Source organism: Zalophus californianus, chromosome 2, assembly GCF_009762305.2.
Source record: "Zalophus californianus isolate mZalCal1 chromosome 2, mZalCal1.pri.v2, whole genome shotgun sequence".
Classification (NCBI taxonomy): domain Eukaryota; kingdom Metazoa; phylum Chordata; class Mammalia; order Carnivora; family Otariidae; genus Zalophus; species Zalophus californianus.
Window position 1 is genome coordinate 18401115 of NC_045596.1, and position 17026 is coordinate 18418140.

The 17026-nt window shown below is 38.5% G+C and overlaps 1 long non-coding RNA gene across 1 annotated transcript in view; it reads left to right on the top strand.

Annotated features, from left to right (window-relative positions):
* Positions 1-673: 673 nt before the first annotated feature.
* The window catches only part of LOC113924976, a 59755-nt gene continuing 43402 nt past the window's right edge, over positions 674-17026 (top strand). The window contains exons 1-3 of the long non-coding RNA XR_003520866.2: positions 674-713; positions 1338-1416; positions 16565-16674. This is a non-coding gene — a long non-coding RNA (uncharacterized LOC113924976). The remainder of the gene's footprint in view (positions 714-1337; positions 1417-16564; positions 16675-17026) is intronic.

Sequence of the window (17026 nt, forward strand, 5' to 3'; positions counted from 1 at the left end):
TTTCACAGAAGAGGGTTTATGTATCTCATTTTTGTTCTTCTGACGCATTTGTTGCCCTGGCTTCTTATATAATCTCTCTTCTTTCCTGTGACATCATTTGTTTGTTTTTCAGGGTTATGCGGCAAAAATATCTGAAGGACTTAGACCTGGCTTTCAATCCCCTTTCTGCTCCGTTTCATGTCAATAGCAGAACAGTGGGCCAGCAGAGGACGACACTGAGCCCGCCTGGGAGGACAGAAGCACGGCAGAAAGGGCTTGTTCCGTACACATCACTCCCCCCCCCCCGCCCCTCTCTCTCGACGACTTTGTATGTTTTGTAATCCGGGCCAAACTTGAAGCATTTCCCAAACTCTACTTGTCAACAATCAGCCTCATTGTAAATATTATATAAGGAGCATTTCAAAAAACGGTTTCTTCCTGAAATAACCTTTTAAAAGTGTATCTCTTCATCTCCTTTCTCAGTGCGAGGATCTGATCGGCTTTGGAAATGTAAAAATGTTTCAAAGAGCCTATCTGCTTTCAGGACTTTCTCGGGACAGACAAGGGTAGGTGGAACACTGCCTATTTCCACATCATCCAATCCTCTGGCTTTCCACTGATCACAGCCTTCTTTGTGATTCTCTCTTGTTATTTATAGCTGGTCTCTGTTGTTTTCCTCTGTCCAGTTTCATTACGAGAAATAGCGTGGTGGTGGTTTCTAGCTATTCGGTGAGGTGGGTTCTTAAATTTAAAGAGTCCTTTTATTTCTTCCCAATGAAGGCTTTTGTTCTGGGGTAAATCTTAGTCTATCGAGTCCCTGTATATCCATGTTTCTTTCCCTTTTCTTCCCTGCTTCATTAACTCTGGCACCTTCATGACTCATACCTGTCAATACTCCCTGCGGGGTTTGGTGAGGTGCCCAGTGTCCCTGTACCAAGGCCTCTTTCCAGCGTGAGGCAGTGTGGAGAGGCACTGTTGCGGGTGGGGGGAGGGGCAGAGCCTGAGCCTCAGAGCAGAATTCCTGGTTTTCATTCTGAATGACCAGCTCTGCTTCTTTCAACAAGTCATTCTCCTTCTCTTAGTCTGTTTTTGCCTCTGCACAATACAGGAATCCCAGGGACCTAGGAGATGGCAAATAAAGTAATTTTTATGATAGTTCACTTGAAATATAAAGTATGTAGAGGAAGGCTTTATTTTGACTCCGTTAATGACAGATTGTCTACTTGAGAGACCATTTTTCCCCCCTTAATGGGAAAATAATATGACGGTGTGTTTCTGCTCCCCCGCTTTGGCCTATTTAAGATGGACTTGAATTATATGTTCATTTAACTTATGTGAATTTGGCTGTCCTCATTCAGCAGGGATAGACACGAAGAGAGATGACACACGGACAAGTAGACAGAGACAGATACATCTCCTTCATGAATGGAAGCAACGGTAATGTATTTCAATGCTTGAATGTTGTACCGACTGAGAAATGATATGTCAGCAACTTCCTAAAAAAATGTCAAGGGTAGTTTTTAGCTTCATGAGATTTTTACCTGCTGTTGTAGTCCATTCAGGCTTCTATAACAAAATGCCACAGACTGAGCAGCTTATACACAACAGAAATTTATTTTTCAATGTTCTGGAGGCTGGAAGAGCACAGCAGGCTGCCAGCATGGTGGGGTAAAATATTCCCTTCCTGGTTGCAGATTTCTGGGTGTATCCTCACATGGTGGAAGGAGCAAGGGAGCTTACTGGTGTCTCTTTATAAGAGCATGGAGTGCATTCATGTTCTAATCACCTCCCAAATGGTTCACCTACAAATACCGTCATTTTGGGGGATTAGGAGTTTAACAGATGTATTTTGGGGGAACTAATCACTTCCCAAAGGCTCTATATACAAATACCATCACTTTGGGGGGTCAGGAGCTTAACATCTGCGTTTTGGAGGGACACAAACTTTCAGACCATAGCACCTGCTCGGTGTAGGCCCTAGCTTCTATAGGATGCAGGTCCTTGGCACTTCATTTGGCACTAGCTGAACCTTGGGGATGCCTGTTTCTTCACGCAGGCTACCCATAATGTGTCTTAAAATGATAATGACCATTTTGTTGAATGTCTACTAAATACCATACATTTTACATGTATGCATATATCACTGCTTGCCCTGTAATATGAATTTTACTTGTCCCATTTTTCCCCTAATGAAATCGAAACTTAAAGATATTTAGCAACTTGCTCAATGTCATACAGAGCAAAATTCTTGCTCAAGTGGCATGTTTCAAACTCATGTATAGTCATTTTCAGGTCCAGCAGGTTAAAGGTGAAGTTCATTAGCGTGGCATACAAGACTCTTCATGATCTCCCACACCCTGAACCTCTACCCTCCTCACCTCCTCCTGCTACATCCCTGATGCACCTGCTGCTGAGCAATGGTGCCTTCTTCCCCCACACCATGCTGTTCCCTACCTCTGTGTCTTGCACTCATGTTATTCTTGTTGTTTGCAGAGACATGCCTCACACTAGCTGGGTCACTGTCACAAGTCCTTTAGGGTTTAAGACACCATAGACACAATTACAGTGATAAAGAACACAGCCACTCTTCTCTGTCACTTTCTAGCTTTATGCCCTTGGACAAGTTGTGGAATTTCTCCATGCCTCAGCTTCCCTATTTGTAAAACGAGGACAAAAACACACTACAGGATTATTGGGAGGATTAAGTGAGTTAAGATATGCAAGTACCTGGAACAGCCCATGGCGCAGGGTAAGACATCATGCAAGTGTTTGCTCTTACTACATTTGCCACTCTCCTCCAGAAAGCTTTCCTTGACTCCCAAGAGACTTCTCTACCAAACTGAGTTTGGTGCTTCTTTCATAATCACCTGCAATATAAACTTGTTTTAGAATTTCAGTTTAGATATCTGCGTCTATCACTGTATGTGAGTTTCTTGAGGTCAGGGAACAATTTATTTTTGAATAGTCAACACCTTGTACATTACCTAATACATAACAGGTATTCAAGAATGATTGCCAAATGAATGAAATAATTATTGATATTATTATTAGTGGTGGTATTTACTAACTTTTATGGGCTAGCTACTATGTGTTTTGCACTATTTTAAGCACTCTGTGGGATTTCTCTAATTGTTATGATTAATCTTATTTTACAGAGGAGATTATGTAATATGCCCAGAGCCAATCACTAGGATATATGGGAATGAGAATTTAAATCAAAAAATAAGATCCCAAAGTCCACATTCTTAGCTACTTTTTAGTGGCTGCTTCCAAATGAGTTTAAAGAGGGGAAGGAGGGCAGGAGGGAGGAGAGAGCGAAAAGGGAGAAAAAGAGAGTGCCTTGAACCCTGGAGTCTTGTTGGCTGTCATCTGAGTCCTTGTGGAATTGCCTTTGCTGCCTTAGAGATTTATGTTAAATTCTTGACTTTTCACAAAAGTCACTATAAAAAATAGCCGTGTGGAACCTACTTTTCCATTTGCTGTAAAGAATTATTTGTGAGTGTTGCCAATTATATCATTTAATTCTTGTACATAATACCCCACATAGGAAAAAAAAAAAAAAAAACTGTTCAGAGTTTGTTTCTGGTAAAACCTTGGTGACCCTTAAGGCACTAGTCTGTTTCCTTCTATCTGATCATTAAAATTGTGTGACTAGCTTTGCATTGGCTGCTGGAAACTTAGAGCCAGACTTTATGCTTGGTCACAGAAATTGTATTGACCCTCTCATTGGAATGTTTGCTTTTCTCCTTTGACCATCTTTCTATCCCAAAGTTTTATTTCTATATAATTAGTTGTACTATATTTATTTCTTCTGCCAGCTGGCTTTTTTTTTTTTAAAGAAAGAGGTGGTATAATTAAGTACATTGAGGTAAATATCTGTATGGGACTGATGATTTCCACTCTATCACACATGGCTTGATGTCAGGGAGAGCAGTACACACAGCATCAAATATACTCTTTGTAACCATCTTAATAACAATTTAATGATAATAATCTTTTGTAGATAAGGTTCAGAGAATTTCAAGACTTTGCCCCAAATCACAAAACTAATTAATAAGTTGTAGAGTCCAGGGACAAACTGAGAACTTTCAACCCTCTGTCGTTACCACGTTTCCATGATGGCCATGATTCCCAGTCTCTTGAGGGCAGTATCAAAGTAGGTGACTATGCTTTCTACAACACATTAATAAGTCACTGGTAAGAGATAGAGTGCTAAGTTTGATGGAGCAAGATTATGACTTAGTATTGCAAGATTTAAGCTCTTATGTAATTTAAATATATTAGTTATCTCATTTAACTCTTCTTTTCAGATTTTTAATTTTTTGTGTGTATATTGAGATATAATTGACATATAACATTGTGTGTAAGTTTGAGGAGTATAAGGTATTGGTTTGATACATCTACATATTACAATATGATTCTGCTTTCATCTTTTAAAAATAAATGTATATTTCCTCCAACACAAATGTTAAGAATGCCCACTATAGAAAATGTGGAAATCCAGTGAACTAGAAAGAAGAAAGAAAAAATTCACTCAAAGTCTACCACTCAGAGTAAGTCATTGACATTTAACATTTTATGTTATTTCCTATGTGCAATTATTTTTTAAACTTTTTGTGGTTGTGATCACATTATTTTCTACTCTCATTTCTTCCTTAAGTTACCATAGACATTTTTCCATGTTATTATCAGCAACAAAATGTTAAATAGCTGCAGACTAATTAGAGAAGTAATTCATGATAATTCCCTTAACTTTTCCTCTATTGTTGAGCTTAAGCTTGTCTTTAATATTATTCATAATGTTTCAATAACTGTCTTGGTGCATGTAACCTTTAGGTTAAATTAGCAAAGATCTAATTACTTAACCAAAAGTTAGGAAGTGTGATATGGTGGACTAGGTATAGGTTTTGGTAGTAGAGAGACGTGGATTGGAATTCTGTTTCTGCTTCCCACCGGCTCTGTGGCTTTGACAAATTACTTAACGCACAGATCCATTGAGTTTACATTTATAAAATGGGAATACTCATATCTGCTTCCTCAGGTCGTTGTAAGTATTAAATAGAATAATGTACATAAAGCTCTTCAATAGTGGGTAGGGTTTTGATGTCTATTATTGAATTCTTCCCCAGATGGCTGGTTGCTCCAAATTACATTCTCACAAGTAGAATTCCTATACATCCTTACAAGCTTCCTACCATTTTTTAAATGATGATTTGATAGGTAAGAGGACTGTCTTGTTATTTTTCAAGTCCTAATGCTTTGCTTCTTCAAGAGAATAAATACATCCTCACACACTGGTTACCATGTTGATTGGATTCATTTACTGACTTAGGAGAATTTTTTTCTTTTTCAGGAAAGAAATTTTATGTATGCAAATATTGTTCCTCCTGGTGTGCCTTTTCTTTTAATGTCAAGTTTAAAAGGTCTGTTCCTTAACACTCTCTGTAGTTTTTCTTCAAGTCGTCCCATAAAGCCTTGTGATTACAGGTTAACTCAAAGAGCTTGTTCTATTCTACATGTGAGACATTTCATGTCTATGCTTGGTGGGACCTACAGAGGAGATCTATTGAAATCTTGCCTGCATGAGTCCAATCTTATTGGCTCACCAAGAGTAATTCAATGTCTGCAAAATATTCTAATACTTCGTGTCTGTAGGTATGGTTCTTTTGTCATGTTTATTTCAGTTTAGCAAACACTTATTGAATGTATACTGCTTACCAGCCATTCTGTTAGGCTCCAGGTCAGGAGTTCCGTGGACCCCAAACACTGTGGATAAAAATTTATGTGACCTGTGAATTTGTGCAGGAAAAAGAAATCTATCTTTTTTGCACCATCTCTTACTAACTGACCACTAATTCTCTTAGTTGCAAATGTAAAGCAGCAAATTCCAGCAGTGTTAGCAGTATCTGTGATTTGTGTCACCTTTAGAGATCACAGATATTTTCTTATCAAATCACAGTTACTGTTGATCTCTAGAAATGTTACCTTTGTTATTATTTCAAAATTATGTTAGTTCTTAGAGTTACTATTAGATTTTGTTTTGTCATGTACTACTAAACGAGAACACACATTACAATATCATAATTTTTTCTTTAACTATATCTATGACCGGTTTATATATAAATATGCAAATGCTTCCATAATTGTTTTCACTTATAATCCTATGAATTATATTTATGCATGTAAAAACTTTATTCTGAGTGTGCTATTTTCCAAAGGTTTCATCAGCTTGGCAAAGGCATGGCTACAGAAATGGCTAAAAACTTATGATCTGGTGAATAAAATATTCATAAAAATAAGGTCATCACAATACTTACATTTTTTGCATTTTCCACAGATTTTCTGAACCTAATATAAGTTCTCTGACAGGGAATGTCACTCCTTGGGTATCCTTCAATCTTTCTACCATGACTTTAGAATCATAAATGTGTATTCAACTCTTACCATTTGTGTCAGATACTTCACTTTACCCCCATCATCTCATTTAATTCTTCAGACTGTGCTATGAGGTGGACAATAGTACTTCCCTTCTTTAGTAGGAGATGAAGCTGAGGTTCACAGAAATTAAGCACCTTGCTTATTCACAGTGCCCTTATATGGAGGAGACTGCTTGGGCAGGTTCCAAGGTCCATGACCTTAAATGTGGCCTCATTAAGCCAAGAGTCACTTAGCATAATTAATTTTAATCAAAAGCCACTGAATAACATCACCTGTATCCTATTACCATGAGAACCCCAATAATTAATAGGAAAATGACATACTTCCTTTCTTCAGCATGTAGAGGGCTTTCTGTGCTGATCATTCTCCATTTTTTTCAGGCCTCTGTTTTGCCCTTCCATTCCCTGCACTCTTCCCCAAAAATCTGACCTCAAGAATGGCATCACTTGGGCTCTGATTTTCTCTACTTCTAACTGGGTTCTGCTAATGAAAGGCACTGGCAAGAAATCGGAGGAAGGGATGGAGAAGGGCTACCCATAGTTCTTTCTCTATTTTCCCCTGCTGGGCTGTAGTCTTTGTAATAATTGTGCTCCTTTTATGGCCACATCTCCTATGAGGCACTTCCTCTTCTCTTGCTACAATTTTTTTTTTTTTTTGAGTACCAGTAATATTGTTCCCTCTCCTGTCCCTTCAGAACTCAGTTTATGACAGCTTCCTACTGTAGCTAGTACCCAGATGCTCTATCATCTCTCAATGATCACCTTGACCTTCTTTTTTTCTCTGTAAATAATGAGTTCATTGAGCTTTCTTCAGTTAACCCTTTGAGTGAACCATCTGATTCTTATCAGTACCTCTACTGATAATTTCCTTTTGTAGAGGAAGAGCCAATACTCATTCATAGTTCAAGAAAATCAAAAGCAGTTGTTGGTCATTAAACATTTGCATTCCTCTGCATTAAGATTTTCATACTGGATCAAACTATGTTTTGATGGATGAGCATTTGGGCAGAGAAGAAAGAACAGTGGAAAGAATACCAGACTAAGTTAGAAAACTATGTCTGCTTTTGTATCTGTCCATCTTACAGAGGTAAACTTGAACAAATTCTAAAACCTCCATGAGACTTGGCTTCTTTATTATCTCAAGGACAGTAAGGATGACTGTCAGAAAGCTGTTGTGAGGAACAAATGAGATGATCCAATGAGGATACGTACGAAGTAAACTATTAAAGTATTTAAAAATTTGGTTAATTTTCCACACACTATGTTCATTAAAAATGTGTAATACATGTGGAAGCACTATAATAGTTTGGCATTTTGTAAATGTGATGATTCTATGTATTGTACATTTCAGAAATCTCAGGATCTCTTACTCACTGCTATTCCTCCAGTGCTAGCAGACTGCCTGGCTCATATTAGTTGCTCAATAAATATTTCAAGAAATATTCACTAAGTGCCTAAGAAGTGTTGCCTAGACTCAAATATCTCATTGTCTTGTAAAAAAGACTGACAAATAAACACATACATGCAAAATGGGTTGCCTAAACAAGAGGACACTTGACACATTCTGACCAGGCAGGAGGAAAGACATGAAAGAATGAGAGGGAATGGCAAATGGCAAGCGAGCTGGTGTGACTCTAACATTGGGTGATTATGAGAAAGAGATGCTAGAAATAGTGCAAGCTCAGGCAAGGGGACTGAGGTGGGGATTAGGAACTTAGATACAAAAGAGACTTCTAGGTGAAGATGAAAAACTTGGGTTGACTAAATGTAAGGGAGAGACAGAAGGAATAATCAAGGATTAATAATAGGGGTAGGTGTGAAAGTTCTGACTTGTATTAAGGCATAGGAAGTGGCATTCGATTGATACCAGAGCAAGCTTTGAGGCGGGAGGTCATAATTTGAGTTCAGATGTGTACTAGGAAGAACCAGAGTGACACGTAAACAGAGGTGTTTAACAAACTTTTTCAAATCTGGATCTAGAATTTAGGAGACAGGTCTGGGCTGCAGAAATATGGTATTTTATGAATATGACAAAGAATGAGTCATTTTTAAGAGCCGAATTTTTTGAATAGTAAGGGTTTATTACTTTCAGCACTAAAACTTAAAAAAAAATCATTTGGATGAAGATCTTTCTAAAATTTTATTGCACATTTTTCTGCCACCCTAAATGATGCATCTGGAACCAAATTTATTTTTTTTTCTCTTGATGGCTCAGGGTCATCATTATAATCATCTGTTTATGATAGCATACTATAATTCATTGATGCTGTTGGGATAATTGAGATGCATAGAGCTTTTTCCCTTTATTAAGCGACTTAAGATCATTGTTGTTCTTTTTGTTCTCAAGTTTCATTTTTATCCTTTCTATGATTTCTCATTTGCTGTCAGCTGTCATGTCCTACAGCTATCAAATGTGTCACCATGAACTGATATACTGTATCCTTTCAATCACTCACTCTTCCACTAACACTAGTCAGGACACCAGATAATCATACATGCTGTAGCTATGTGCAGAGCATGTGCAAACCATTTCAGAAGGATGAACAGAGCGTATTCCCAAGAGGGAACTACATGAGCTTTAAGGAAACACATTTTGTGATATCTTTTGACTCTCCAAAGGACTTCTGTGTTTATTTTTTTAGTTCTCAGCTGTGTTTCACAAAGATAGCATGGCCAGAATTTACATTTTGGAGTGCTAAAATGTCACTTGTTTGCGTACCAGAAAAAGACAAGATAGAACAATGGTTCAGGACAGTAGAGTTTAATGCATATTTTTTAATTTCTCAGAACAGAATCTGCTCCAATTTTCATCAGTTACATAGGATTGAGTTTTTGGACTATTTTTTAAAAATATGTTTACTACTAGGAAAAAAAAAGAGGAAGCTCTTTGGTGGTACATAAGGTCATGCAAGGTCAGTATTTTAAATTAGAATACTTTGTTAATTTTTTCAAAATGATTAGATTGAACCCCGTCAATTGAAAACTCCAGTGTTTCTGCAGGTCATGCCTTTTCATGGTCCATGTTCACTGGCATTGTTTCTAGACAGGTTTTATCTGTGCAGTGTCTTGTGTCTCCCTTTGCTAACACCCTGGAATGCGATGCAGTCTCTTTTGCTAGTTGAAGTTTCCCCATTTGTCACCGTTTGTCACCACAAATGATGCTTTGAAACTCTTTTTCTCTCCATGTGCACATTTGTTAGCAGTTTCTTGGTAGTGTCTACTGGGTTATTTGTCTCTGAGGAATATCATTTTCGGTTTATTTTCTCTGATATTCATTTAACGACTTGTCACTTCAACTCAAGCTATAATTTCCTGTCAATTATATTGTAAATTTTTCATGTATCAGTCAGCAGGTCTCTTGACGTTCCTCTTGTTATGTCTTGTCGACAGAAATTCTTTTCCCTCCATGACCTTTGATTTCCTGAGAGTGGCATCTTGTCCTTTCTGTACCTTAGGACCAGGAATCTCTTTACAGTTTGGATTCTGACAGCTGAAAAGGTAGCAAGAAACGTGCAAGCATATGAAGCAGCTCTGTCCACTCTTGTTTTTTGTAATGTATGCCATCCAGATAGACATGCACATACACAGAGATGACGCCATGCAAAACCTGGAATTAGGCTGTCACATACCCAGGAACCACCAGAAGCTGGGATTGAGGTCTAGATTAGATCCCTCTTGAGAACATTCAGAGGGCACATGGTCCTGCAGACACCTTAATCTTGGACCCCTTCCTTCCAGAACTGTGAGACAATAATTTTCTCTTATTTAAGCCACTAAGTCTATGGTACTTATTAGAACAGTCCTAGAAAATGAATCCAGCCCTCATTATCTTTTTTTAATTTAATTTAATTTTATTATGTTATGTTAATCACCACTATGTGACTTAAAAAAAAAACAAAAAAAATAAAAATGGAAACAAAAAACAAAGATTCTTTTGGAGAATCTGCCTTGCCCACCTCAAGAGGGAGACTCTGTTGTTTCTTTATTTAAAACAAACAAACAAACAAAAACCTGTAAGAGGGCTTTCTGTTCAGACTCAAAGGACAACTTTCTAACATAGTGTTTCCTGAACCTGGCCATGTCCAGAGACACTTAAGGAAACCTTAAAAAAATGCAGAGTCTAAGTTTAAATCCCTGGAGATTCAGATTCAATATGTTTGGGAAAAGACTTGGTTATCTATTTTGAACAATCTTTTTAGGTAATTTTTATGATTGGGTAGGTGTAGGTAGCACTGGTCTAGGGGGTTGAGTAATGAAGGAGATATTTCAATAATGGGCATATCATTCATGGAAAAAGATATCATCTAATAAATGCTTGACTCCCTTGCCTCCACTTTCATTGATTTTAAGATGGAATAAGCTAACCAGAAAAACCTCTGCCCTGAACTTCATTCTTGTGAAGCAAAAGGGATGGGGACCTTGGGAGAGAGTAGATGTAATAAACTTCTAGGAGCTTTAACAGCCCAGGAATGGAATTTGGGGTATAGCTGAATACTTTAGGAAATCAGATTTCATTCACTATTTATTCGACAAAGTTCTAGAAGACTTACAATGAGCCAGTTAATGTAGACTCAGGTAAAGAAGAGACATGCTTCTGTGACCAGAGCTTCTAAAAGGAGAAATGGCCGAGGGTGTAATGACAGCATGCTTTCAAATGTTTAATTGTGAAAATCTGACCTCAGGCAGCTGTAGAAACCAACATGGTTATGCAGGGAGTCCTCTCAGGCCTCTGGATTCTGAAAAGCAGGTGCAAAAGATGGAAGAAGAACATAGAAACAAAACTACAAAAGAGGAGCATGAAGCTATAAAAATTGGGTCAGAAAAGCTAAACTTGTTGAAGTAGCAGAGGTAATATGGTTTCCATTTGCAGATCAATAAACTGAAGCTAAGAAGGGTTATGTACTTTGGTTCCATCTCATACACAGCCAAATGGTACGGGGTCCCTTTCCTTCCTTTTCTCTACCACTCTGCGGCCCACAGCCAACCCTACTGTGCCTTGTAGCATAAACCTAGAGTCAAGTGTTTGGGTTTTTTTTTGCAAGAAGTAAACCCAGAACTGCCACTTTGCTTCATATACAGAGAGATCTCCTGTCCACAAAAGAAAGGGAATACTCATAAGTCTTCACAAAAATCTTTTTAGCTGAAATCTGCCTTAAGATATACTCCAAGAGGAAAGGAATATCAATGTACCTTTCGTGATGCCAAAACTCAGGATGTATTGCTATGTTTTTATTTCTGAGTCAATTTTTATAACCTTTCATATTTTTTGAATCATTGTAGTGAGCTGCTTGATTTTGAAAGGGTGCCTGAATATCTTTTAATCCAAGCCTTGAGGATCCAGAGATGAATCTCTTTTCATGACAAATTTATGACATCCCCTTTATGTTCAGATATGGTTATAACTTAGGTTTTTAAGGTCAACTTTTAGTTTAATTCTGAAGAAAATAACCAAAACCTCACTAAATACAGCTTTCTGGCTGTAGGTGAATCCCAGTCTGGGGTTCTGAAAGACCAGGAGATAGACTTCTAAATCATTAGTTGACAACTTAATGTATATTGGACAAGATCAAAAGGTTTGGCAATTACCTAATCTATCCTTCCAACAAATCTTTGAGGTAGGTGACTAATACCATCGAACTCATTTTGCCAATGGGAAACTGAGGCACAGGAAGAGTGTATATTTTGCCTTTTTATTCCCGTGTTCTGAAACAACAAGAAAAACAATAGCCAAAAGCCCCATGCAGTTTCCTTTCCCACCTTCTCTCTCTAATCTAGAAAGGTTATTTTCTAGCATATGGTGGGAATAAGAATAAGAGACAAAATACTAAATAGTGGGAGGCCAATACAGAACCTGGGGAGTAAGCATGAACACAGAAATGGATTTTCTTTTAGAAAATCCCTCTATCATCACAGATATATTTATAACCCTTGCTGAAAACATCAAAATTGACTGACATACTAGATTGTTGAATCATGATCTATTTTGGAAAGGAGAGAGAGCATAGTCAGGGTATGGAAGAAAACAGTGGGTATTCTGTTCTATTTGAAAGGAACAATGAGGGCCATGACCTATAACTTACAGAGAGTTCTGAGCACCTTTGGAAGAACTAACTGGCCGAAAGGACATCAGACGCAGATCATGGGATTGCTGGGCAAACAGCAAAGGAAGGATGTGCACAAAGTGGCCTTTCTTAGGAGATCAGAGATATGAAACTAGTCAAGGGAGTCAAAGGGGATATGTGGGTGAGGTTGAGGAACCAGCTGTTTGTAAGGAAGTAGTGAGAGCTTGAGTCCTTAGTGTTCCATTGTATTTCTCTGCCTGCCTTACTGTTTCAAGGGTGCATATAAATGCTGTGGCAAGGTCTGATATTCACTGTCATCTGTTTCAGGTGGCATGAAATTACTTAGAATCCTCTGTGTGGGATCCCTCAAGGAACTTAAAGTTCATTTAGTTAAACACCGCCATTATACAGATGATGAAAGCAGACACAGAGAGGTGAAGTGACTTGCAAAAGATCATATATTTCATTAGCAATAGCCTACTGCTCAAGCAGGGGCATTGAGTTTTATTTCATAAAAACTATATTGTCCCTACTTTTTGTCAATTCAGTCCTTCATTAAACAAACATTTCCTAAGTGACCAATATGTTCTAGACACTCTACTAGGTACTAGAGATTGAAAGAAAGAAAAGAAAAAAGGTTCTAACCTAAGACCTCACAGTCCAGTGGAAGAATTTTGTGTGTGCTAAGATACTGGAAACAAAACGATAAATATCATGAGAGTAGCTGTGGGAACCAAGGTGGGGGGTGAGTTTACAATGACACAGAAGTGCCTGTCTTTATAAGTTTGATTTTTTCCAAAATCAATTATTTACTTTGGAATGCTAATTCAAATCATTGCTCAGAAATGAGAATATTTGAGAAAACATAAGCTTAGATTTTTCTTACGAATGCAAGTCAAAAGCCATCGTATTTCTGGACATATATTTTTTTCCCAAACTTTTCCCAAAAAAGTTTGATTTTTTTTAATACTTCTGTAATGAGTTGAATTGTATTCCCCAAATAAGGTATGTGGGGGTCCTAACCCCTAATATCTCAAAATGTGACCTCATTTGGAAATAAGACCCCTGCAGAGATAATTAAGTTAAAATGAGGTCATTAGGGTGGGCCCTACTCCAATATTACTCATGTCCTTAAGAAAAGGGGAAATTTGGACATGGAGACAACACGGAGTGAAGATGATATGAAGACACGCAGGGGGAAGATGGCCTTGTGACTGGACTAACACATCAGCAAGCCAGGAAATGATGCCAAGGGTCCCTTCATGGAATTTCAGACTTCTTTGATTTTTGGATTTCTAGCTTCCAGAACTGTGAGACAATACATTTATGTTATTTTGAGCCAACATTTTTTTTTCTTTGTTTTTTTTTTTTAACCTTGTTACTGCAGCCCTGGGAAACTAATGCAGGCTCCTTGGACAATGATCAAGGAGCTAGACTGATTTCTGTTCCTGATACTTTGCTCCAAGACTTGTATACAGAATAACTGGAAGCTGTGCAGCCATGTGTGACTTTGACTCTAGAGCTAGCACGATTGGACACTTGCACAGGCTTCTCTGAGGGCTGAATCGGGATTTGGAGACCAATTACATCTCCTCACCTTCCTCAAATCATCATAACTCTTCCTTCCGTAAACTTCCAGTGTTGGGCTCTTCATGTGGTCCCACAAATGTCTCAGTTATAAACAGTTGGCTCTGCTCATCACAAGAACTCCTCAGCTCTCTGGGGTTAGAATGTCAGGCTTTTCACTCTAAAGTGACTGCTACCAAGTTTCCATTGGAAACCTCTACAATGGCAATTGTCATCAAAGTAAGCTAATGTTTTAAAAATGACTTTTATGACCCTAACTGCGGTACAGGGTACACTGCATTTTAAAACCATAAAATCATGACTGCAGATGGTATTTCAAGGATATTCTCTTTTGACATTAAAAAAAAAAAAAACAAGGTATGGAAGTTATCAAGCAACCTTTTTGAGAGCTGTGTAATTCTACATGGAAGAATGTTGTAATAGTTTAAGGGCTGAGGTGCTGGCAGGTGGGATTAAGAACATCAGCTCCCTTTCTCTTCTGCAGTTGACCAGCTTGTGCACCTGACACGTGCACTCACACTCTGTGGGCTGCCATTTCCTGGAGCAGAAAACCTGGGCAATGACATTTATTTCCTCCCACCTTAGAGACTGGTGAAGGTATAGAAATTGGTGTCAGGGTTCCTTTTAGAATTCAACAAGTGATAAAAAAGCCTTTTTATAATTTCAAGGTTTCCTCATACAGATTTATTTTTCACCAATAAAGAAATGACACCCCTCCTGTATATGGAAGTCTGTTCTTAAAGGCCTATTGCATACATGATCATCACACATGTCACAAACTCAGGATAGAAAATGCTGGCAAGCAGTGAGTCACATTGAGCTCATAACAATGCCCTGGGATCTAAAGCTTTTGTTCCCAGACACAACCAAAAATTGTGCATGGCCAGTCCTAGAGCTCAGAGACTCAAGCCTCAAGTTGTTAACAGCGTGATCACATGATCAAGTAGAAGCAGAATGTTAGTGTTAACACAATAGGCGGTGAATGGGAATACAAAGCAAATCTGAGAATGCAAGCAGAGGGATCACTATTGAAGTTCTTCTTTGATATATACACAAGCACAGGCAACAGACTTAATAGAAAATTCTTGATGGACCATTACTTCTCACACAATGAACATCAGAATCTTGATTTCCATCTTCAGGTAGAGTTCATCTTTTCCAGGTATTTATTTATTTATTTCTACAGATAATAATTATTTAGATAGGCGTGTTAACTTGAGACTTCATAAAGAAAAGGCTTTGGTGAGAATGACTGAACCCATCTCTATGGTGGGAATTGTACACAGTGGATTCCACATACACACAGTAAACCATACGGGGTGTTTCCAGGTGTTCTCATGTTGGTCTCTACTTCCCCTTCACTAACAATCTGGTGACAATGTTTACCCTGTGTAAGCAAGAATAGCATCTCCCTTTCGTTCTGCTCTAGTTTGCATCCTCCTGTGGGCGTTCCAAGCCACTCTTGCCTTGTGCTCTCTGCCACGGGGCACTGTTCCTCCCTTCAGTTCTCTTGGTACTAATCTCCAAAGCTTCTAGACTTGGAGTGTTGGCTCCTGAGTCTGCCAGATGCTGCAGCTCCCTGTCTCTTTAATCAGGCTGCACTGAGGCCATGTTCTCTGGGGGCAGTTGAACTCTTTGGTAGGAACACCATTTTCTCTGAGTTTAGAGGCATTACAATGGAGGCAATTAATTTTTTTTTTATGGTAGAATTATTTGGTTTCTAATGCTGTTCAGTTGATGGTACCATGCCATTCCCCATGCAGCACTCTTAAGTTTCCACCTTATACACCCAACAGCTCAGGCAATGACTGCTGTAGCCCAATTCTGTGTTGCATTATAGCTCCAATAAACAACTCTTTCCTAAGGAATCCCCTTTCTTTTCTTTCCTTCCTCCCTTCTTTTCCTTTTCCTTCTATTCTTCTCTTTCATTCTCACTGACCATTCAGCACATGGTAAACACTGTGCTAAGCACTTGGTTTCCAAAGATGAATAACTATAATCATTGCATCCCACTCCAGCCTCACAGTCTAGTGAGGAAAACAGTCAAGTAAACAAAAAGCTAGAAAAGAGTGTTGAATGAGAGGTCTAAACAAACTAATTAATAATGTTTGCAAATCAGGGACTTTTCATGGGGAAAGGTGTTACATGAACTGAATCTTGAAGGGAGACTACCTTTTTCACTAGGTAGAAGGTTTCAGATAGAATAATTTTAGAGGAATGTCTGTATGTTACATGCTAGCCACTGCTATTTTTCAATCCAGGCCATCATAAATTGTAGCTATGGCATATGACTCTACACTGCATGTAGAAGTCATACCTACTTCATGTCAGAAATTCTCTAAATATCCACTTTAAGTTTTCTTGTCTCCAGGGTACTCATTCCCAATGTTTTCATCTCTTTTGCATATGACAGTTTGTGTTCTCCCTCACCCCCTATACGGCACAAGTATGCAGACATTCTCCTACTGCTTTCTGTGACCATGTTCCGTTTGTCACCAGCCTTAGTCTGAGAATGTGAAGCCAAGGGAAGAAGATTTCTCCTCCCCAGCCCACAGAGAACACACAGGCCTTCCTCAGAAGTCTCCAGATAATACCGATGGATCCTACAGGTCAGTGCAATCCATTGTACCAGAGCATAGATGGATGGGTTCATGGGTTCTTACTGGACAAAACCATTGAGAACAGGAGGGATGTATTCTATAAAACTGCCATATCTTGCTTGCTGCTACAATACTCTCTCTGGCTCTCGACCTCTCCAGTGCTTTCTAGTCCTTAAGTCGAGAATGCAGGGAGGGGATCACTGTGAAGGGTCTCTGAGTTCTCCATAATTACGGTTCTTAAATTGGCTTTAAAGTCCTTTTTGTTTAAAATAAACTATAACACAATTAAATAGCTCATTTTTGGTCTTGGAAGAAATTCAAGCAGGCATCATTTGGCAAGATGCCTCAAATCATCACAAAC